Genomic DNA, 25061 nt, shown 5'->3' with positions numbered 1-25061 from the left:
CAGTATAACACTGGCCACAGAACTTCCCCAAAATAATTATTTTAGAGAAAACGTCTAATTGTGATTTTACAATCACCAGTGACGGAGAATCCATCAAGACTGTTGGTACAGCAGTACAAACATGAGTCACCTTGTTCACATCTTACCCCTTATTTCCTGTCTGACTTTATCTAGCTTCAACTTTCAGCTATTGAACCAGGTTACACTTTTCTCTACTAGACTGAAGAGCTCATTAATAGATATTTGTTACCCAGGTAAGCACTGAGGGTATGTCTAGACAACATCCCTCTGTCACTGGAAGTATGTAAATTAGACATACCAAAATTGCTAATGAAGCAGGGATTTAAATATCCCACGCTTCATTAGAATAAAAATGGCCGCTGCTTTTTGCCGATGGAAAGCAGTGGCCATTTTTATTCTAATGAAGTGCGGGAAATTTAAATCCCTGCTTCATTAGCAATTTTGGTATGTCTAATTTACATCCCTCTGGCGTCAGCGGGATGTAGTTTAGACATACCCTTATAGTCTGTAATGAACTCACCTTTTCACCTTCTCTTTGTTAAGTGACACAGATTGCATGCCTTCTATTTCTCATTATAAGGCAGGCAAATTTTCTAATCCTCAGGCTTTTCTCTGAACCTTCTACAATTTTTCAGCATCAGTTCTGGGATCCACAGATCAAGAAAGGAAATGATATTTCAGCAGTGGTTGCACCAGTGCCAAATACAGAGGGAAAATAACTTCTTTACTCCCATTGGCTATGTCTACACTGCCCTCCTAGTTCGAACTAAGAGGGTAATGTAGGCATACCGCAATTGCAAATGAAGCCCGGGATTTGAATTTCCCGGGCTTCATTTGCATAAACTGGGCGCCGCCATTTTTAAATCCCTGCTCGTTCGAACCCCGTGCCGCGCGGCTACACGCGGCACGAACTAGGTAGTTTGGACTAGGCTTCCTAGTCCGAACTACCGTTACTCCTCGTGGAATGAGGAGTAACGGTAGTTCGGACTAGGAAGCCTAGTCCAAACTACCTAGTTCGTGCCGCGTGTAGCCGCGCGGCACGGGATTCGAACGAGCAGGGATTTAAAAATGGCGGCGCCCAGTTTATGCAAATGAAGCCCGGGAAATTCAAATCCCAGGCTTCATTTGCAAGTGCGGTATGCCTACATTACCCCGCTAGTTCGAACTAGTGGGGTAGTGTAGACATACCCATTCTAATTCCCCTGTTTTTACATCATAAGATTGTATTAGCTCTTTTGGCCAGAGTGAGCACATGTTCAGCAGACTATTCATCATGATCCACAAATCACTGCTACCTGAATAGAGTCTTCCATTCTGTAAGTATGGCTGTCACTGTTTGTTCCCAGATGTATAGGTTTACATTTAAATATATTAAAGTACACATTGTTTGATTACAAGCTTCAGGAAGTAGCCGAGTTAGTCTGTACAGGATAAACTTACACTCTGTATTGGTGACCAGTTCTCTTCATTATTTGTCACTCCCCCAATATCTGTCATTTGCAAACTTTAATCCGTGATGATTATATGTTTTCTTCCAGGACACCAATAAAGATGTTACATAATGTAGGGTCAAGATCTCTTTAGGACCCCACCAGCTGAGGCAAAGCCTCCATCTCACATCATGAGCCTGTGCTTTATTAAGTATTATTATTTGTGTAAAAAATCCTAAGAACATAAATAATAAGACTCCCAGAATTAATCAAAAAATCAGATATATGTTCGGCTCTTTGATGAGTCACTCAGATTATGCAAAGACCTAAGTTGCCTAATAGAAAAATCATAGACAGGACATCATGATTTGCATTGCATTAGTTTCACCTCAAGGTAAAAAAACAGGGGCCTATATAATAAAGTGTAACAGCTCTCACGTAAGTAGTTAGCAAGTGGAAAATAAACCTGTAGCGGAGAAATTCATTAACTCAAAACTACACATTGAGTAACTTGCTAGCTGAGCAGACTGACATTGAAATGCTAATGATTTTGATCATGGAGATAGAGACAGCAAAACTTTAGCAACCAAACTAAACTCTTGTGCTACCCTATAAGATTAAAATAATAAGCTAGAGACAGACCATCCCAGGATTTCAGCAAATTCACTTCTAAATCCCTCTGGATGAGCAATCTAGAATTCTGAATTCAACACTAATTCAAATTGTAAATAAGTTTTTCTTCCCTCCACAAAATGATTGTTACTCTGAATCCAGCAGAGAGTTTAAAAGCAAGTGCATGACAGTTTTGAAGTGGATTGTTAGTCACATCAGCTCCAAGCTATGCTAAAAGTTAAACCCAGTGCAGATGAATGGGTGAAGAAGGATAGCCTGGGACAAGGGGTAAGTCTACCCTGCAGAGTTTTTCCAGAAAAACTACACTTACGTCCACACTGAAATTGTGTTCTTTTGGTAGAAAGTAAAAAGAACAGAGGGGTTTTTCCTACAGCGGTAACTCCCTTTCTATCAGGAAGAAGCCTTTTTCCAAAAAAGCTATTTTGGAAAAAAGGCGTGTGTGGATGGGGAAGAGGCGTGTGGGTTTTGTTTTTTGTTTTTTGTTTTCAAAAGAAGAGGCCTCCAGGAAAGAGCACAGGTGCCTAGTGGCCACTCCATCCACAGCAATCAGAACTTAAATATGAGATAGCGTCCAATGAATGTGAATGCTATCTTTCGAAAAAGCAGATTGCTTTTTCGTTGTGCTTTTGCTGTGTAGACGCTCTCTTTTGAAAGAAGTTTTTCCTGAAGATCTCTTCCAGAAAAGCTTCTTCCGAAAGAAGCCTGCAATCTAGACATAGCTTAGGTGCTAGCCTGGAATTTGGGAGCTCAGTTTCTTGCTCTGTTGCTAACTTTTTCTTTGGCCTTGGGCAAGACATTTACACCCAGATTTTTAAAGATGGTCTCCGCTACAAGGCTTGTATTTCAATTGCAAAAGTGGCATAGGCTCTTAGGAACCCAGGCTTTGTCTACACTAGAAACACTACAATGGCACAGCTACAGCTGCACTGCTGCATAGATACTCACTACAGCATCCTTCCATCACTGTAGTAAATCCAGTTCTCCAATAGATGGTAGCTAAGTGCACAAGACTTCTTTCATCACACGACTAGTGACTACACCAGGATTTAGATCATACATTGTGCAAGGCATGACATTTTCCCCAGTGCTAACTGGTATAGTTAAGCCAACCTACCTTTGTAGCATTGTCTTGGATAGAATCTCACTGAAGGCAAAGGCACTTCGCCAATGCACACCAGGTGGTGATCTGGCCAATGGTACTTTCTTTGCAGAACTTACTCTCTGCGGCGCCAGTCCTACAGTGAGTCTGCTGTGTGTGGTCCATGTGCCCATATGGATCCCATTGCAGAATGGAGGCCAGCATGTAGTTGTGACACCACAAATTATGAGAGAGAGTAGGGTAGGAGGCAGAGAAAAAGATTAATGGCTTTGATTAAGATCATATGATTGTTTATTTAACTATATGCAGATTTTGTTTCCATTAAAAAGGGTTGTGGCAGGAGAAGTAAAAGTTAATGGTTTAAGAATTTATTTTGAATTGCTTCAGGGCCAGGAACTGTACTCACGTGAGCAAATATTACTCTCAAGGCCAGATTCTCAGGTGCTGTGAATTAGCATAGACCCACTGAAGTCAGATGGAGCTATGCCAGTTTACATCATCTGAAGATCTGGTACAGTCAGAACATGTGTTAGAGAACCTGGTCCTAAACTGGTAGGCAAGTTACCCTTCCAGCAGTGCCAAGAGTGGAGAACATGCCAAAGTAAAATACAACAAAAATTAAAGGAAAAATCTTGCCCAGCTGTGGTATACCTTCCTACTTTAATTTTGTTTTTTGTTCTTCAGAGTATCTGGAGGCCATCCTTCTCTTTAAAGTCTCCCCTGGTTCTATATAAGCCTATTTTAATGCCCCCCAAATCTTATTCCTTAGTCCCAAATGGAATTACAGTGGAACGATCAAGACTGCCACTGTAAGGCATAGGCAATGAAAGGTGAGTAGCCAGTATAGGATTCTGGGGTACAGAATTTAACATAGGCTCCATCTTTATAAAACCAATGAGGTTGACAGAGACTCTTTGGACAACTAGTCACTAAACTTAGCACTTATTTGAACATCATTGATGAGCTCAGCATATAGAACAAGTCTGAGATGTGCTTCTTAGTGGGTGACATCAAGCCATCTGAAGGAAAAGAGAATTTTGGAAGATTGAAAGGCAATAAATTATATCTGCACATTGAAATTTACAGTATAATCACATTCTCTTCAGGGACAACCTCTACAATGAAGCAGCATTTTACACCTGTCAACATACATTTTAATCAGACCTATTGGCAATAGGAGTTTGAAAAATGACATCTTTTCAAGGAAGACAGAACTGAAGCAATAGCTGTGAAGGGCAGGAAAGACAAACTTATTCAAAGGCTATGTCCTCACAGCACTGTTTCCACAATGAGCACAGATTGCACAGCAGCTATGGTCTGTGGGTGAGAGAGAGAAAAATTTCTTGAGAAGACAGGCTCGGATCAACTGTTGTTCATGAATAAAATAGAACTTCAGATAACCTCAGAAACTCTCCGACTCTCATTTTTCAGAAGAAGGAAGCAAGACTATTGGAACTATTTGACTAATCCGTTGCCCATTTTGTCAATGTTCAGATCAGATAATTGTTCATGAATGATTTTTCTCCATTTGACCTACTTGTGCTCTTATGTGGTGAGCCAAAGCTTAATTTGTTCTGGGGCGTGTTGGGACTCAGTTCTGGCACCTCTTCTATCTGTAGCATGTAAGGCATGACCTCGCATGCACAGTGCATGTCAGGTTACACTGTGCAGAGGATGCCATTTTGTAGAACAAAATGGCACCCTTTTATGACATGACCTCCATGCATGCAAGAACTTGCTGTGAGAGGATGCCGCCATTATTGCTTGAGGCCTCGCACCTCTTTCATTATAAATTAAGCACTGGGTGAAGCCAAAAATGAATACAGCTCTTAATACAATATCACAGAGGCCTATGAGGGATTTCATTCAGTGATTCTTAGTGCAAAAAGTCACAGGGTTGTTAACAATACTGTTAGCCTCTGTGGGTATGTCTACACTACAAAGTTAGTTCGAACTAACGGATGTTAGTTCGAACTAACTTTCATAGGCGCTACACTAGCGCTCCGTTAGTTCGAACTTAATTCGAACTAACGGAGCGCTTAGTTCGAACTAGGTAAACCTCATTTTACGAGGATTAAGCCTAGTTCGAACTTACTAGTTCGAATTAAGGGCTGTGTAGACCCTTAATTCGAACTAGTGGGAGGCTAGCCCTTCCCAGGTTCCCCCTGGTGGCCTCTCTGGGCACAACCAGGAAAACTCTTCTCCTCTCCCCCAGCCCCGGGCCCTTAAAGGGGTAGACTCTGGCCAGACGGCACTGGAGACAGACAGCCCTGCCAGCAGTGTCTACCCCTGAGCCAGGGGCCCCACCATGAGCCAGGCAGCCAGTGGCAGCGAGCCGTCCCCTGCCCAGTCCCCGGGCACCCAGGGGCCAGCCAGGGGCCGTAGACGGCGCGCGGCCCCCTGGACTAGTGCGGAGGTCATGGACCTCATTGAGATTTGGGGGCAGGCCCCCAATCTCCAAGATCTCCGCACTAGGAGGAGGAACGCGGCCATCTACGGCCACATAGCAGCCGCCATGGCCTGCAAGGGACACAGGCGCACCCAAGAGCAGGTGCGAATCAAACTGAAGCAGCTGCGGCAGGGGTACGCCAGGGGCACAAGGGGTGGCGCCGCTGCAGGGGCTGCCACCTGCCCCTAATTCACTGCCCTCCACCAACTCTTGGGGGGAGGGGCGGTCAGTGCCAGCCCGGGGGACAGCGAGCCGGGACCAGAGGGCCCTGACCTGGGCGCACCGGAGGGGCCACCGCCAGCTGTTCCAGCAGGGTCGTCCAGGGAGACCATACTGGGTAAGTAGTTTGAATTAAGTAGTTCGGGGGGAGAGGTGGGAGGGAGACCAGAGACCGCGCGCATGGGCCATGTCTTCCATGGATCATGCAGACACCTGTGCACGTGCAAGCACGTGCCATGCCACCCTTGGGCAGGTGACTCCAGCTGCGTGACACCCAGGGGCCATTGCCCAATAGGCACATGCTTGTGCAAAGATCTAAAAGGGTGTCACAAGGAGGAAGGCGAAAATTTGTTCCTCTTGGTTTCTGAGGACAGGACAAGGAGTAATGGGCTTAAAGTGCAGCAGGGGAGGTTTAGATTGGACATTAGGAAAAAATTCCTAACTGTCAGGGTGGTCAAATATTGGAATAAATTGCCAAGGGAGGTGGTGGAATCTCCCTCTCTGGAGATATTTAAGAACAGGTTAGATAGACATCTGTCAGGGATGGTGTAGACGGAGCTTGATCCTGCCTTGAGGGCGGGGGGCTGGACTCGATGACCTCTCGAGGTCCCTTCCAGTCCTATGATTCTATGATTCTATTCTATGATTCTATGAAAGAGACGTGACATGCTCCCGACCCCGGGGCAGGACCCAGCAGGATGCTTTCCCTTCACATGTCCCCTCTACACGGAGGCAGGGGACATCTCCCCCTCCCCCCCACCGCCCCGGCCACACTATACATGGCACAGGGATATGGGTGCGGTCTTGGGGCAGTTCCCAGTCCCGGGAAGAGCCAGACATCCTGACCATGGCCTCTGTACAAGCACAGCGGCTGTGACGGTGCAGGACATGGTCACCCTCACGTTGCGGAGTGGGGGAGGGGGCTGGGTATCATCCTCTGCGTCCCCAAGGAGAACTGACCACTTCTCTTCTTTCTCTACAGCTGCACCAGCTGCTCGTGCAGGGTGCACCACCCTGCCCGGGACATGCTCCCGCACCGCCAGCACGGAGCAGGAGTACCGGGACCAGCACCTGGGGGCCCTGCGAGCCGTGCACCGCACACTGCAGGCCTGGATGTGGGAAGACCTGCAGGTCCACCACGAGCTGCTGGCTGAGGTCCGAGGGCTGAGCACCAACCTGCAGCTCCTGCTGCAGAGCATGGTGCCCCGTGCTGGTCCTGCGCCTGCTGCCCCCCCAACTGCTGTCCCTCCTCCCACTCCTGTCCCCCCCCACCTCTTCCTCCTCAACCCCCACAACCTCTTCCTCAATGTCCACACCCCCCACCTCAACCTCCGCACCCTCCACCCCATCCCCCTGGGAACGCCGAGGCCCCCTCCCTCGACGTGCTGGGAGGTGGTTGGCCCGGCGAGACCCCCACCCCTGATCCTTGAGTTTCCCCACCCGTTCCTTTCCCTTGCTTCCCCCTTTCAGCTCCCTCCTCCCAGTTTTCCCCCTCCCCTCTCCCACCCTCTCTCTTTCCCTCTCCCACCTCCTTTTCCCAGTTTCCCCGAGTTTTGTTAAATAAAGAGAGTTTCTAGTTTTGACCACACGTTATCTTTATTTTGTACATCAAGAAGAGGGGCTAGGGAAGGGTAAGTGGAAGGAGGTGAGGGAGGAATGGAGTACGAGCCCCCGATCGGGATGACTGGGCTGGCTCTGCGGGCTTCTGGGGGTGGAAGCTCTCCTGCAGCCCCCCAATTACCCTCTCTCCCCAGATGGCAGCCTGCGGCAAGTGCAGCCGGGCTGATGGCCGAGTGGTGTGATGTTCCCAGTGTGGGTAGTCCGGGCACTCCAAGCCAGGACTGCTTTGCAAGCGGGGCACCCCTGAGAACTGTGTGTCCGGGATAGGGGTCGGGTCCCTTTAAGCGCAGCCCTGGGCTAGCCTGAGGCAGCATCTCCACGCTCTAAGTCCTCCTCTGATGCCCTGCTGGCACTGCTTCCGGCCATCCTTTAGCCCGCTTCAGGGTCCACTTAATGTGGACATACTAGTTCGAATTAGCAAAACGCTAATTTGAACTAGTTTTTTAGTCTGGATCTGTTAGTTCGAATTAGCTTAGTTCGAATTAACTAATTCGAACTAAGTTAGTTCGAATTAACGTTGAAGTGTAGACATATCCTATGGTAGCAAATTGCTCTTCGATGGTAGGACTTGCTTTGATGGTAGGGTTTTCATTCAAAAAATTAGATTTTGACGTTCATCAGCCTGCTTCTGTTCTGGTCAATAGAGTTACTTCAGATTTATGCAGAATAAATTAGGTCAAAATTGAGCTCCATGTTTAACCGCATAACATTCATGTGTGCAAACATATTTCTTCACAGACCTTGACACACCTTTTAAAATAATGTGGTCCAGATGTTTAAATATAACCATTCATAAACTATTCTTCTGGATAACTGTTTATGTCATTAACGGCTACTGAATTTACCCAAAGGCTATGAATTCCCACTGATTGCATATCTTTGCCCATGGGCAGTTCTCTGAACTAAATTCAAGAGCTGATTCTTATTTGCTCTAAGACCCACTCACATTTATACCCACCAGAGTGGTGTAAATGAGCTTTACTGTAAATGAGAATGAAGCCTTCTGTCTATGAAAACTGGAAAATTTGCTATATGGGAAGAGTTAAACTGTGTCAAAATTAAATTATGACACTGAATGGATTTTGATGACTGCAGCTCATGTCCAACAAAACAAGCAGTGACTGAGACAGAGCAGTGATACTCAACCTAGTTTCCACTGTGGGCCACACACGCAGCTCTCTATGGCTACATCTAGACTACAAGCCTCTTTTGAAAGAGAGCGTCTAGACTATAAGCAGATTTTTCGAAAAAGCGAGCCACTTTTTCAAAAGAGAGTCTAGACTCTCTCTTTCGAAAACACACAGTTGGCATTCAATAGTGCCTTTTTTTGAAATAGTACTTTTGAAAAAAAGGCATTATTCCTCATAAAATGAGGTTTACCGTGATCAAAAAAACTGCCGCATTCTTTCAATTTACTTTCAAAAGAACATGGCTGCGGTTTAGATGCAGGTGAAGTTTTTTTGAAAAAAGGCTACTTTTTTGGGAAAAAACCTGTAGTCTAGACACACCCTAAGGCTGTGTCTACATTGGCATCCCTTTCCGGAAAAGGGATGCTAATGAGACACATCGCAATTGCAAATTCCGCAGGGGATTTAAATACCCCCCGCGGCATTTGCATTTACATGGCTGCCGCTTTTTTCCGGCTTGGGGATAAGCCGGAGAAAAGCGCCAGTCTAGACGTGATTCTCCGGAAAATAAGCCCTTTTCCAGAGGATCTCTTATTCCTACTTGAAGGGCTTATTTTCCGGAGAATCACGTCTAGACTGGTGCTTTTCTCCGGCTTATCCCCAAGCCGGAAAAAAGCGGCAGCCATGTAAATGCAAATGCCGCGGGGGATATTTAAATTGCCGTGGAATTTGCAATTCCGAAGTCTACATTAGCATCCCTTTTCCGGAAAGGGGTGCCAATGTAGACACAGCCTACCTGTATGGCCTTGAGGCTGTCACATGGGTCCAGGACCACCAGTGGAAGTGGGGGCGATAAGAAAGAGGGAAGTTTCAGCCAGCATGCTATGTAGCATGCTCCTGACAGCTCTAAGGGCTGGTTGTGGGTGGGAGGAGTCAATATGGTGTGCTCCGGGCGGAACAGAAGGCTGGCTGCCGCCAGTCCTATCCCTTCCACCCAAGGCCCCTGCGCTTCCGGGAGTGAAGAACTTAACACTCCCAACACACACACACACACGCACACACACACACACACACACACACCTGGCCCAGAGGCCTGGCAAGGATGTCAGCCCTCCTACATGCACCACAGTTGTATGCAGATTGAGCCACGGGGGCCCACAATGTGCCAGTTGAGAATGACTGAGGTAGAAAATAAGTCCCTGATCCAGCAAAATACTTAAGCTGTGTTTTGACCTTAGTCAGACTAGCTCACATGCTTGCAGTTAAGACAAAGGTTCAGTGTTTTGGGGAGTTGGGGACCAGAGACTTTCAGCACCTTGTGGGTTCCAGATTCAGATTGTTCATAAGTGAACATTCTTAATAGAGCTAATGACCGTACTGGGAATCTTGAAGAAAAATTGGGGGAAATGCTTCACTACACTCTTATGCCTCTTTCCCCACTAGAGAGCTAGTAGAAATTTTTCAAAATAAGTTACAGTGGAAAAAAAAACAGGATTTTTATTGTCACGCCCTTTCCTGTGGTTCTCAACCACCTCTAATTCTTAAGGTATAAACTACTACCCCCTTCTCCATCACACAATCTTTTCTATTTATATATTATTTAACACTCTGCTCTTGAGTTCCTTACTCAGGCAAAACTCCGTTTGAGACAGCAAGGTCCAAAGCAAAGAGCACAGGCATAGAAACTAGGAACCCTCAGGTTGACTTGCTGTGTGAGCTGAGGACAACTTTTTAAAGCTGGGTGCTACCATTTTTGAACTCCCAAGTTGAGTCGGATACTGAGGAATCTGCTTTTCAGAGAAGTTAGGCATTGTCCACTTGACTGTAATGAGAAATGAAGGGTCTCCCCGTGGCATTCAGGCATTAGGACAGGTGTGTCTCAAGTTGTCCAACCTAACACTGGGGTACCCCAAATTAGAGGCCACTTTGGAAAAATTTAGGTCTTTATCTCTATCCCTCAGTTTTCCCCATTTGTAAAACATAGCACTGAAAAAAGTGTATGCGTGCCAAATACATTATAATGAATTATAGTTACAACATAGCATTAGTGTTAGTATTGGCTTCAGTGAAAGTTCTGACTAAGGAACCAAGTTCAACCTGAAATACTTCAAGATTTTTGGTCAACTAAGCCAGAGAGACACCATTTAAATGACATTTCCTCTCTGTGATACATATCTATCTTAAAATGCATGGCTGATGCGATGCATGTGAAGCTAGATGGTCAATTATTATGCCTTCTTATATATTCGCCCAGAATACAGATGTTTAAAAATAAATAGTACAGTATTTCAAAATCAAGTGCTGTTATTTACAGAAACAACCTGTTTAACAGTTTGGTTCAGTGATTGTCACCCAGAGGAGTCTTGACCAAAGAGGCAAAAAAAAATTATAGCATTTTATCTTTGCTTAATTGTGTCTTTATTTTACACTACATGCTTTATTCTCTGCCCTTTTGACATAGCCAGCTGCCTATTGGAGTTCTATTAAGAAGCAGACCGGCTTCAGGCTGTAACAGGCACCAGCTTCCAAAGCCCATTCTATTGACGCGTCACATTGCTTGTGTGTGCTTGCATGCACATCGCAGAAGTTCCTATACCCTGTGTTTCCTTTTCAAACTGCTGGGGAAAAGAAAAAAAGAGTGTGAGAAGCGTAAACTACTAAAACAATGTTTGTAGCTAAGTATCCTGCCCCACAATAGAGTGCAATAATTAATGACACAGTGGAATGTCTGGTTCACATTGAGTTCAGGTTCATCCTGTTATCAACTGAGCAGACAGAGGAAGTGACATCGTACATGCAGGCTCTTGTTTAAAGGCAAGGAAGTACAGCAAGAAGTTTCAGCACTAGTGCTTGGGCAGGAAGTATCATTTTTTAAAGGTTGGGTTGTATTTACGTCAGTCCTCTAAACTGCCGTTTTCACTCAGCCATGCATAACAAGCTCAGCAAGTTGCAGAGTATCTGTGACAGTTGACATCAGTGGATGGTACTCAGTCTCTTGCAGGACTATCTCATTATAAGGGACGTATATGCAGCTGTTTTCAAGAGGATCATTTGTTTAATAAATAACTCAAAAGGGGATCCTTTCACCATATCCTGCTAATTTTTTCCTTCTGCAAGTAAGTGATACCACTCAATTCAAGAGGCCTGCTTGACTATGAAAAGATTCCTCACACAAATAAGATTATGTAGCATCCGTTACAGGAACCTTACCTCATAGTATATACAATTCCTGCACAATGCTGGGCATGGCCATCTCCAGGGTATCAATGGCCTAGATCGGTCAGACCTTGGTTGACAGATTTGTCCTGGCCCATACATGTGCTGAAAAATTCTTGCTTGCATTGCATATTTGCGCCATGTATGTTCAACTGTTATGATAAAATGATCATTCTTGGGCATTGGAAAGCAGGAGCAAATGTGAAACATGACTCAAAGCCCTACAAAGGTTCTTCCTAGTACCCACAGATAGTCCTTCTGGTGTTTAATGATATTTTTTCATCTACCCTTCCAAATCCCAGTCTGTTGTATTTTTTATAAGTGTACTTGTATCTAATTCAAGGCTAAATCCTGCAAATGCTAATACATGGTTAGTCTCAGTGAACTGAACATGATGGCTCAGACAAGTATTATTAGTGAGTGACTACTAACGTGATCAAACCTACTCCCATGGGCATTTGCAGAATCAGGCACTTATGCTATGTCGTACAAGGGACAGGGACCTTGCCTTGTTATCTACTAAAAGATAGCACTCCTAGGCATGCCTATCAAAATTCTAACTGACACATCAAACAGGATCTACTAGTTTGTTGATGTGCCCTGCTGAGTCTGTCTGTCTTGGGGTTTTGTATTGCACCCATCATCAGCGTATCTAAGCACCCTTAAAATATCAACACACTACAGAGCATATTGATAGAAATTGTGTTGCTCGGGGTGTCAATAAGACACATACATCCTGAGCGTTGTAAGTTACACTGACCTAAGCGCTGGTTGGGATAGTGCTGTGTCAGCGGGAGACCTTCTCCTGCTGACATCACTACCACCACTCACAGGGGCTGGAGTAACTAAGCTGATGGGAAAGCTCTCTTAGAGAGTCTGCACTGGCTGTAGCATCTCTGCCTTTATAAGCTCTGTCATGCATCTACAGTCTAGTAATATGCTAGCTCCTGGGTTCTCAGTCCAGTGGCCACAAACAGATTTCAGGGAGACAAGAACACTCCCCTTGTTTTATGGCTCAACAGGAAGAGGGGTCACAAGCTTAACCGAGGGAAATCTTCAAGGTTCTGTTGTTAAATGGGGTCTTAATATATAAAAAATTGAGAATTATTGTGCTAGCTCATCCTAGCTAGCTCAGAGTCAACATGAAGCTGCAACTCATCCATCACATGCAGGGAGCATGCAGTCCTCTATGTTCATAGGGATTGTATCTGCTATCCAAACTGAAGGGTATTCAGTTCTCATGTGCATTGGTGTCGCTCATGTATCTGCACTGTGTCACAAAGGGCAGTGGTGAACATCAGTACAAAATCTGGCTCTATGCTGGGTGAAGTCACTGCCAGGTGTCTGTAGGAGTTTCCGTAACTAGGGAAGTAGAAAAATACACCGGTAGTTATCAAAAAGAGAGATCTAAGGGAGCTCACATGCAGAAAATTCCATCGTATGAATCAATGGGAGCTTATTCTTGCCACTTTGGGAAACTGAAAATGCAAATAACTCCTGCACTCTTGTGGCTTGATGATTCTGAAGCAGTTCTGAGATTTACTCCCTGGAGGGACTATGCAGTCATGTCAAAATAGCCTTACTTTGGGTCCGGCAACAAATGTTTCTGAGGAAGCCAAGAAAGAGCTGGTGGGGGCAGAAATAGCCACATTCATGGTTAAGAATTTGCTGTTTCTCGCACTGCCTAATGTTTATCCAAGCTATGCCCTTTTTGCACTATAGGTGCAATCAGTTAGTTGCACATCCCATTATGGGACAGCCTCATTACTGCATTAAAATATTGCTTCCCCTCCCCGACACACAGTACGAGAGCAGGGATTTAAAATTCCTATTGTCTGAACATTAAGAGGAAAAGTCTGCTGTCTCCTATTATGGAACTGTGTTATAAAACTGGAATGCTGTCCCCGCCTAGTCTGGCTCCTTGTCATCGGGACTTTGCCAAAAATCATTCTGTACTCCAGAGCGTGCAAGTGTCACAATGGGAACAGCCTCCTGATGCACAAAGGCAAGAGGCGATGAATGTGTAAAGCTGGCAGAGGGTTTTTTCTAATCTGCCAGTAACAATCAAGTGACTTTCTTAATCTTTCTGAATTCTGATACATACTGTATGTGCGTCCTTGCACCTAGCAAACAGCAGCTGTATGTTGCTGATTGTTAACTGTACCCATTGTCTTTTATAGTAGAGAAAAAAAAAGTCCAGCTGACTCCTTTGCATATACTGCCGGTTTCAGTTTTTAAATGATGGACTAAAAAAACAAAGCCACCCAATGTTCTCCATTTGAGCGTAACGTGATTCTCCTCTTGCTTCCATCGCTTTTCCCCAACCTAACTCCCCGGAGATTGTACATGAAAGAAAATTCAACTTCCTTAAGTATCCAACAGGGTTGCTGTGTTTGTAAGGTCACTAGAGCCAGTTTCAAGGCAGCAAAAGTAAAGGGAACTCCAAGCGCTGAATTCGGTTCTCAGTCATGCCAATGTCAAGCCAATGGATTTGAACAGAGTTAGTTGGGAGTTACACCCATGTTATTGCAGAGGGAGGGGGGCCATTTATCAACATAGGGATTAGTTTTCTTTACCTGGGTCCTGGGGAAAAAATGCATATTTTTAAAACGTCACTATGCAGTTCTGCATTGCCATATTTTTTCTTTTGTCTAACCCCTTTGCAGTTCAGTTTCCCTGTGTATAATGTTTTATATCCTCTCAGCCATTTCCAGTCCAAACCATTTTTATCAAATTTACTTAGGAAATGCCTTCTGGGGTTACTTCTTCCTCTCCTGCCCACAATGCTCCATCATATGCTCGTAACATTTGACAAGAGCTATTTAAGGTGGGACTTTTTTAATATAAGGAGGCTTGCTTAATTATACAGCGAACATTTTAAGCCACAAGGCCAAATCCTCCTCCACACAGTGATGATCTAAGCACATCCAAGAAACTTAGAGCCAAAAATCTCAAGCTCTGAAGAAAATATTTGCAGGGCAACATGGCTGGAAACTTGTCAGAGTTCGCCAGCATAGACTATGGGGCTTAAATTTAAGCATGAGTGCTGCATAAGAAATCAACACAAAACAGAGACAGCTGTACGGGTTGAGTCCCAGTTCAGAACCTTACTTGAACGGTCTCAAATATGACTTCTCAGCCCAGGGCTTAAAAAATTCCAATAAGATTTTGCACGGGTCATGTGTCAGGAGTATAGGAACAGTAGACTGCAGCAAAGGAGAGAGGGAAAGGGGGAAATTTGTCAGGATGAAAAAGATTTTTGGATGGCAGCACTGGATACAGATCAGGTAAGATCATCCTACACAGATATCACCAGCACATGTATATGCCAAAGGCAGATACCTGTATCCAGTCAATCAATCAGCCAGTCAATAGATGCTTTTGAAAGTTCCTTGTCAGCCTGAATCCAAAGCTATTTCCAGTGTACTCCCCAAAAGAATAAGTCTTTGGCAAACAAACAGCAGAGAGCTACCTTTCTCTGCAGGCTACAGCAACGATCAGAATAGGACAGGCAGAGAATTAAAACAGAAGTAGAAAAGCTGATCTTACCACTACAGTCACCCCAAACAAAATTCTATAAAAAAGAGTACAAAAAGAGAGTTCACAGAAGGGTCTGTGTTCCAGTGGAATTCATTAGAGTTAGGAAAATAACAGATTTTTCTTCTCGTTTCCCTGGTAGTTCTGCAAAAAATTAACTGTCTTTGTTTCATTTAACCCAAAATGAAGCATTTCATTTCAATTTTGAGCATCGGAACTGTTTGAAAAAATAAAATGGGAAGAAGTGTCTAAAAAGAGTCATTTCAAATCAAAATGTATATTTAAAAAAATACTGAACCAAAAGTCTTCAAAAAAAGTTGCTTTTTTTTCTCCCCTCACCCTTCCCATGAACAATTGGGCAAAACTGATATAAATGTGCTAAACACGTTGCAGTTTCTGAATCGGCCTTTGTCACGGAAAAGAAGTTTCGGTCAAAAAATTTCACCCGGTTCTTGAACCAATACATTTCCCCTCTCTGGTTCTCTGAATTATATAACTCCTGCATACTTTTGTGGCCTCAGTGACCTGGGTCAGCACAGCCTGCAATCACACCAAATAAAACTACAACAAAGAGAGAAACCTACATTAACTAATTACTGTAATAGCCACTGGGTTAAGAATGAGACATCTGATAGGAGAGGGAGAGACAATCGCAGGGCAATGTCAGCAGCATGTATGGGCGTGCACTGTTTTAAAGCTCAGTGCTTCCCATGCTGCAAAGAGCTTAACCCCTTAATTGCTAGGTGATACTAGAGGTTGGTTTATCCACTGGGTTACAAAGAATTCAGCATGAAGGGATAAAAGCAGGGATATAGGGGAGGTTAAAAAGATAAGTGAAAGCCATAACAGGTGTACTGCCCAACCTCTGTTTGAGCAGCCGTCTGCAACACAGGACTGTCAGGCACTTGTACTAGAGGGCTGTAGAGCTGCATTCACCATGAAAGTAGACACAAGTTTACAAGCTGTGTGTGTGTTACCTTGCAATGGTACCAAGAGGTGGGAGAGATCACCACAGGAAGCCTTCCTCACCCTTCAGTCACCAGCTGAGCTCTATCCTCAAGATCTCACATCACAGGGACTGTGCCCTCCCCAGTGCTCCTGTGAGAGGAAACAAGACCATGAGCTCACCCCCTTTGGCCCTGGTCCTTGAGCTGGCCAAGCACAAAGATATTGTGGAAGGAGAAGTGGCTCTCAGAAGTGGCCAGAACTGCCCAAGAGTGAGCAACATTGTCCCACGAGGGACCGGATATTGCACACGACTGAGCCTTACACTGATTCATTAGTGGCTGGAAAGAGTCCAGATTGGACCACATGAGCTATGCTTGGTAGAAAATCCAAGGGAGGGGACAGGTAAGAGTACCTTTAAGGACTAAGCTTGTCCCCAGCATAAAACAGAACAGGGCTCACTGTGGCAGTAAAGGATAATCCCGTGGGGGGGGGGAAACCTAACCGCACCACCTATGTCAGAGAAGGTGGCATAGGAGTCGCTATGGTAGCCCTATGCCATCAGGTCCCCTTATAGAGTGGGAATTCTACACTGGCCAACTAAATTGGGTTTAAAGCTGTTTAGCACCATGGGAACAGTACAAAGTAACCTGATCAAATACAAAGAATCTAACCCACACTGAGAATTAGTAGTAATAATAGTACTGAAACAATAAACCATGCCTCTTCTCCAAATATCCTCAGCCCTACAGCAAATAAAAGCATATTTCTACAAAGCTCAATTTAATACCATTTTAGGTGTTCAAAGGAATCCATATTTGCAGCAGGTTCTTCTACTGCACTGATGAATTTATACTGGAACAATGTATCTGATGCTGTAGTCCTTTACATTCACTTGTTTACTTTTCCTCCTTGTTTTGGATCTCTTTCTTGGGAATAGTTATATAGAGTACTTTTAGGGTTTGTATTGTTATCAGGACAATGAGCAGGATAAGGATTCTAGAGAAAAAAATGAATCCATACTTAGTCATTGTGAGACTGAAAGCCAAATGTGTTAACTTTAAAATGAAACTCAGTCTACATAAAAGTAACCCGCCTAAAACAGGACTACTTTGCTATTCCTCAGCTCAGTTTCTTCAAAGCAAGCTGTGCTCTGGGGCTTCCCCACAGCTAGACTCACAAAGGCGCCACGCTTTTGAAACTCCTGAACATGCAAGATCCTTCCCTCTCCTCCTGCAGAATTAGCACATAGTTTGGTGTGTGAGACAGCGAGATGGAGAGCTATTCTGCACCGTAGGGACTTTCACAAGCACACTTCACATCAAGGCACACCACGCAAAGAGGCTTTGAGTCTTTCACTCTGAAAGAAGTGGAACAGCGAAGCCAACCACCTACCTGCTGTTACTGGCAGCAGGCAGAGCCCTGAGGCCTTCTGCCCCTGAGGGGATGCATCTCTCGGGTGCGTAGAAAAGGCCTTTGAAACTGCAGATGACTTTAGTATATTTGGGGAGAAGAACTCAAATTTCATCCACTACCATCAAGAGTCTGCTAACTAGCTCATAATAGCTCCATTTCAGCGGCATGCCCTGAGAAGTCTTTTCCTAGCTGACACAGGTGGATAGGACATTTGCCTTGTAGATCTATTTGACAGGATGTCCTATTTAACTGAGTAAAAGTCAGAGGGGACCTCATGCTCAAACACACAGAGCACATCCTGGGAGCAAGCAGAGCGGGCAGCACAAATGTATCATCATCATAGGTAGAAGCTGCTTTGTGGGGAGGAAAAAAAGCATCTAGTGAGTAATGTGAATTGACTGGGTGAATGGCCTCAAAAGGTTTGGAGCAAGCAACTTCATCCCAAGCAACTTCTCCAGGTTCACTAACTCAAAAATACCAAAGCACCTGTCACCTCAGAGCATGAAAGCCTTGTTTTATCATCCCCTAGGGTCTTACATTACAGCTAGGCTCCTTATACGTCCTCTCTCAAACCTCTGCCAGGACAGCCACCCTGCCTTCTCTGGGGAGCAACCCCATTCTCCCCAGGAAGAAGTCCCATAGACTCTCCACCGGGGTTTCCTTGCTAGAAGAGCATCTCCCATTCCCCCAGCCCTCCTCAGGGCCCAGCTCTCTAACCAGGAGACATCGAGAGGTCAGACACTCTATTGCTCTGTTGCTGCTCCTGCTGTTCTTCCAGGAAGGACCTTCTGCCTTTGGCAGCTCTCATTTCCTCCCTGACTCCTGCCTGACTCTTTCTAGCCCTCAGGTGCTATCCTGTTATCTTAGTTGGCCCACCTAGGAGCACTTGACTGGAAAAGGAGTGCTGAGACCCATTTTTTTTAATGTGCATATGAATCTTCATGCTGCTCTCGATCAGGCCCAGACTGCAGCAATTTTAGGACTCAGCCTGCCCATGCCATGGGGTACACTCTCGCTCTATTCTCCACTTGCAGTGACAGGCTCCTTGCTTCCTTTCCAGAGAGGCAGGATCAGGGACTAGCAGCACAGGGCTCCTTCTCTTCTCCGGGGTGGTGCTCCTCTCTCCATGTGAGCATCATAGATCACTCTGCCCTTGGAGATTCAGAATGGCAGCAGGGACCTCACCAATGCTTATCTCAGAAGCCAAGGTTTTTACATATGGGTAAGTGGGCTGGGCCTACCACACTCTTCTCCTTCCACACTCAACACTACAGGACAAAGTCGAGTTAAAATACGCAACTTCAGCTATGTTAATCGTGTAGCTGGAGTCTAAGTACCTTAATTTGACTTTTGGCGCTGTCTACACTGCTGGAAGTCGAAGGAAGAACACTCTTCTTTCAACTCCCCTTACTGCTCGTGAAAGCAGGGTTACTGGCATCGATCGGAGTACCCCTCTCACTTTGAATTAGCTGTCTTAACTAAGCCGCTAATTCGATCTCTGGAAGATTGACAGTGGCCGCTTCGATCCTCCACTGTAGTGTAGATGTACCTCACAGTCCTCTGTGGGGTGTTCTCTGAAAAAAATCCACTCAATGTGCAGATGCAGTCAAAAAAGGGTAACAAAATGTTGGGACTCAGTAGGAAAGCACTAGATAATACAACAGAAAATATCTTATCGCCTCTGTATAAATCCATGGTACGCTCACACCTTGAATACTGTGTACAGATGTGGTCACCCTATCTCAGAATAATAGGAATGGACTCAGAAAGCAGCAACAAAAATGGATAGAGGTATAGAACAGCTTCCATATGAGGAGAGATTAAGGTGATTGGGACTTTTCAAATGGGAAAAGAGATGACTAAGGGGGATATTATAAAGGTCTATAAAATCAAGACTGGTGTGGAGAAAGTAAATAAGGTAGTGTTATTTACTCCTCATAACACAAGAACTAAAGGTCACTAGATAAAATGAATAGGCGGCAGGTTTAAAACAAACAAAAAGAAGTACATCTTCACACAATGCACAGATGACCTGTGGAACTCCTTGCCAGAAGATGTTGTCAAGACCAAGACATTAAGAGGGTTCAAAAAAGAACTAGATACATTCATCAATGGCTATTAGCCAGAATGGGCAGAAAGGGTATCCTTAGTCTTGTTTGCTTGAAGCTGGGAATGGGTAACAGGAGAGGGATCACTTGACCTCTCCTGTTCTGATCAACCTGTTCTGTTGATTCCCTCTGAAGCACCTGTCACTGGCCACTGTTGGAAGACAGGATACTGGACTGAATGGAGCTTTGGTCTGATCCAGTATGGCCGTTCTTATGTTCTTATGGGGTGATGTTGGCAGGACTTCCCCAGAGCTATTGTCTCATACAAGCTGCAGACTCAGGAAGACTTCTGCACTGGTTACACTTATGACATATTTCCAAGTTTTGCTTTACAAACTGTGAAGCCTAGAAACTTGTTTTAATTAATTATTTATACAGTAAACTTCCAATAATCCGGCACCTTTAGGACCCAGGGGGTGCCGGAATATCAGATATGCTGAACTATTGGAAGGGGGACTATGAGGGATCTGGGGTGGGGTGGGGGGGCTGCCACCCCAGATCCCTCATAGCCCCCTCTTCCGATAGTTCGGCTCTGCCCCAGGTGTCCCCGATTCAGCCGCTGCTGGTCAGTTTCAGCAGCGGCTGAATCGGGGACACCTGGGGCAGAGCAGCTGGGGTGATGCTGGGTTGGTCCAGTAGTGCCGCCCTTTGGCGCTATGGGACCAACCTGGCAGCACCCCAGCAGCTCTGCCCCTGGCTTCCCCGATTCAGCTGCTGGTCAGTTTCAGCAGTGGCTGAATCGGGGAAGCCAGGCGCAGAGCAGCTCCAATTGTCCGGCAGCCGGAGCACTTCCGGGTTCCTGATAGTGCTGGACCATCAGGAGAGCCGGAGCGTTGGATGCCGGACCAGTGGAGTTTTACTGTATTTATATTTATATTAAAAATGAATTTGTGGTGTAATCAGACAACCACGGGAGCTGGGGCCGTAATCCAGCCATGGCGTAGATGATCAGGAATTCTCAACCCTTTCCAGGCCAGCGCACATCTTCAAAAGGAGATTGTCTCATGCACACTTCCTCTACATTCACAAAGACACAAGTGACCTCTCCTCTTCTCCCACACGAGCATGCAATGTCCTTGTGGTACCTACAGCTATCGCTGCTGTGAAACACCCATCAGAGATAAGTCTTCAATATACCTGAAATGTCTTCATGTCATCTGGCTGCTGAAAATCAGAAGCACCTGAACACATGATCATCAAGCTTTCTGCAGACAACCAGAAAGTCTTTACCAGTGCGCAAGACAGTCTGAAAACTGGCACTCTAGATCACATACAGAAATTGCTAGCTTCCTTGCTGTTAAGAATTGAGCTATTGGCTCGTCTTGCTGCTCATTTTGGGCCTGAATCCAAACACTGAGTGTCAGTGGGAGTTTTTTTATTACCTGCAGTGAGAGCTTGGAGTCAGTCATTGGTGCTATACCTGTTAAATTGCTGTTGAGCTCCATACGAGTCAGCACTGAAGCAAGAACATTTCTGCATATGACTCAGGAGTGTGGCTTAATAAAGCCATTCAGAGAAAAGGTCAGTCATGGGGAGAACAGACATGGCAAGTGCAATTTTACTCCCACCAGACTCAGGCCTTTTTATGCAAAGCCATTATTCCTAATTAGACAAAATGAAATAAGTGGGTAAGAAAAAAGGGTCACTTTGAGCATTACTAGTGAGAAAAACAATGGCATAAAAGTTGCAATCCCACCCCATCCATTAAAGATTATACGCAGGAACACCTCGAAGCTGGACTTGGCAGCCCAGATTTCCTTCCAATTAAATGACACGAGGGAAGCATTTGAAACAGTGTGGGCGCCTTTTCATCGCTGCTTCTGACTAACTGACAAAGTGATAACATTGACTCTTTATCACCGTAATATCAACCTAAATTCCGTAACCGCGGAGTCAGTATTTAACTGAATCAGGGGAACTGAACCAGTTCTACAGAAAATACTCGGCAGCTTTTCCATTCTAGATATTCAGAAAATTTGAATTAGTATTATTTGTTATTTCTATTATGTTAACACCCAGGAGCTCCCGTCATAGCCAGGACCCCATTGTGCTGGGCACTGAACAAACACAGCACACACAAAAAGACATTCTCTGCCCCAAAGATGTTTTGAGTGCAAGAGAATAGACAACAGGTAGAGACAGACAGGGGAGTACAATGGAACAATATTGAATTGCCACTGCCTCCCTAAAGCATCCCTAAAATTTGTAATACAGAGTTACATGGGGGAAACAATCCAAAGAGCTAAGCTAAGAATTTGCCTGCTGTTAACTTAATTCCCTACTATGCTAGCGGAACTACTGTTAATCCCCTACTTGTTTTGAGGTCTGTATTACAAACATCACTGCTACCAACTGTACTTCTACATCATAGTTCACACAGATTAGGCCTATATCAAACCACAAGAGATTGGTCATGAAACTTCAACACTCTCTAAAGGCTCTTTGGACATTTGTTATTGTTTATATAGCACCACTGCTACATATGGAACTGTATAGTTTGGTGGACATAACAGGTCCCTGTCCCAAAGAGTTTACAGGGTAAAGGAGCAGTAGGTGTAACACAACACAGAACACACAGACACGTATGGCTAGAATACCCAGAATGTATCCGAATAAGTGCTTGCAGGTGGGTCCACACAAAAGGGGTGGTTGATCCAGATGCAAAGGACGGCATGATAGACAGCACCAAGTCTGGAATGCACGAAGATAGCAAATGACCAGATTCGGCCCTGGTGTAACAAGGTTCAACTCCCTTACATGTCAATGGGTGTGGCCTCTGCCAATGTCAAGACTGAATTTAACCAAAAAGGGAGCAGGCCACAGAGTGTAACAATGAATGTAAGTGAGTAATTCCTGAAACTTGTGGGGAGAACATTCATAACTTTGACTTCCTGTTCTGCATGCACAAAGAGAGATGTTTTTGTCTAGAGGAGTGGAAATAATGTACAACTACTGACACCTCTATGGTGCCATTCATTCAGAATTCCTTTCCATACTGTATGAAGCTACAGTTGGCCACCACTCAAGTACAGCCTCTCCTAGAGTGCAGCCCAGCAGCCTCTCAACACCAGGAGTGCTCACCGCAGAAGTGGAGGGAAATGGAGAGCCCCACCTCTAACATCAGTCACGGGAGTCACTGGACACTGAGTCCTCCCACCATGTGACAGAGCAATGTTTTGTAACTCTGACTCATGTCAGGGGGCTGGGGCCAGGAAATTAGGTTTATTCTCCTACGAGCACTCCTGTGTATCATACCTTTATTCATCTCTCTGCTCACTTCTGTGATCAGGAACTGTCAAACCTTCCCACCTGCCACTCCAATCTACCCCCAAGTCCCAGAATCCTTTCCACCCTGTGCAGTGTTTGAGTTGGCAAATTCCATTGCAAGACCATCACCAAAGTGCGTAAGCAACGTGAGACTAAGCATGTTAAATAATGGATTTCTGGCATGTCTCCAGTTGGCTTCAGATGGACCAGAATAAGATAGTGCCCAAAACATTACATTAAATTAAACTTAGTGGATTTTTTGTAATGTTGATTGATATGGTCACAAGTATGTCTACCTACTTCTTGCATTTCATGCTACAGAAGAGCTAAAAAAATATCATTATTGCATCCGTGTGCTGCTGAATTGACTGGCTCCTACTGTAGCAAGGAAAAGCAGGACAAAAATACCCCAGGGCCTATTGCTTCTATCAAGAAATATTGGCATTAACATATTTTAATGTAATCGAAAAGGGCAAGGTTGTTATTTGCCTACTCCGCCCCAGCAGAGGGGACAAAAGGCATAAGCTGCGTGGTGACACCTGGGATGGTGGGCCAGCAAGCTCCAGGGAGCTGCAATTCCCCTTCCCATGCATATAGGTGGGGAGTAGACAGGCAAGAATAGGAAGTGGACAAATCTTTGACTCTGCCATCTTCCGTACCCAGACAGCACAGCCGAATCGGTGCAGGGGGAAGTGATCTGCAGCTGGGAAAGAATGGGTGTTAGTACTGTCCTTGGAGTAAAAGGGAATCAGACACCAAACTGGGACTCTGAGCCACAACTCATTTCCCAGAGTATTCCTGGGACAGAGCATTCACATACTGCCCCTTACTGTGGGCAGATTGTATCATTACAAGCTAGCCTAAAATGTCTTAAAGAAAGGTCTGTCTAGCTTAACATGTCTAATAATATTAGATTTCATAAAACCTTTCCTTGTTTTAATGAAACCTAACTAGAAGGCCGAAAATACTTGTTGGTGTTGTTTTTAGCTAATGTGATATTCAAGGGATGCAACAAATAAAAATGACTTACCACTGACTGTTGCCAAAATATTACTTAAACATTATTTCTGTATGCGAAAATAATCTGTTTTGCTCTCGTGGGCGCAACAGGTACAATGGAAACCTCCTTGGTTAGCAGCAGTATTATTTTTTCACACTTTAAGCATTGAGAATCTATTCCCAGCAACAGAAGCCACTTCAATATGAAATGCAACATTAGTGCGATAGGGCCTGGGTGATGGATGACACTGATAAGTCACCAAAGCAACCCTGATTGGAGATGGTGCTCAGAGAATGCACCACATTAATTTACTAGCCTATCATTATTGCTCCGAGTTTATTTTTAACTAACATGTCCTAGCCATTGGCAATACATTTCAAAGATACTCTGACTCCGCAGAATGCACGAAGTGAGAGAGATAACATATGGTTTTGTTTTCAGCAGCCGAAGAAAAAGTTGGATCTACTTAGTGTTACAATATATGTCTTGTCTTTTTTTTTTTTTTTTTGGTCTTTGATCTAAAGTGGATACCTGGTGAAAAATTAATAAGCCTTGCTTGAGCACAACACATTCAGCAGCAGCTTTGGAACACATTAACACCACAGTGTAAGATCCCTAATACTTTTGTAATTCTTTTGTGTATGCAGTTCTCTTAATTTCCACTCCCTATAGTATCAGACATTATTCAACACACCAGCTACAGTGGTTAAGTAATCTGTATAATAGGGGGGACAGAGAAGAAAGGGCTGTGAGAGGTGTCTTACAAGTTCTTTGACATAATTTAGCAGCACCCATAACAAGGCAGAGCTGAAGAGCTAGACAGGAAAAGGGGAAGAACTAATTGCTGCTTTGTGATAAATGTGCGACACTGGGACAGGCCAACGAGCAATCATTCCTGTTGACTTCTAAACACAAAATAATTCCCATGTAGCCTGCTGGGACTGAGAGTTGATATTTGGGCCATTTAAACAATG

The sequence above is a fragment of the Pelodiscus sinensis genome, chromosome 1 (assembly GCF_049634645.1).
Source record: "Pelodiscus sinensis isolate JC-2024 chromosome 1, ASM4963464v1, whole genome shotgun sequence".
NCBI classification, from domain to species: domain Eukaryota; kingdom Metazoa; phylum Chordata; order Testudines; family Trionychidae; genus Pelodiscus; species Pelodiscus sinensis.
The sequence above is the reverse complement of the archived record's forward strand: the minus strand, read 5'-3'. Positions refer to the sequence as shown.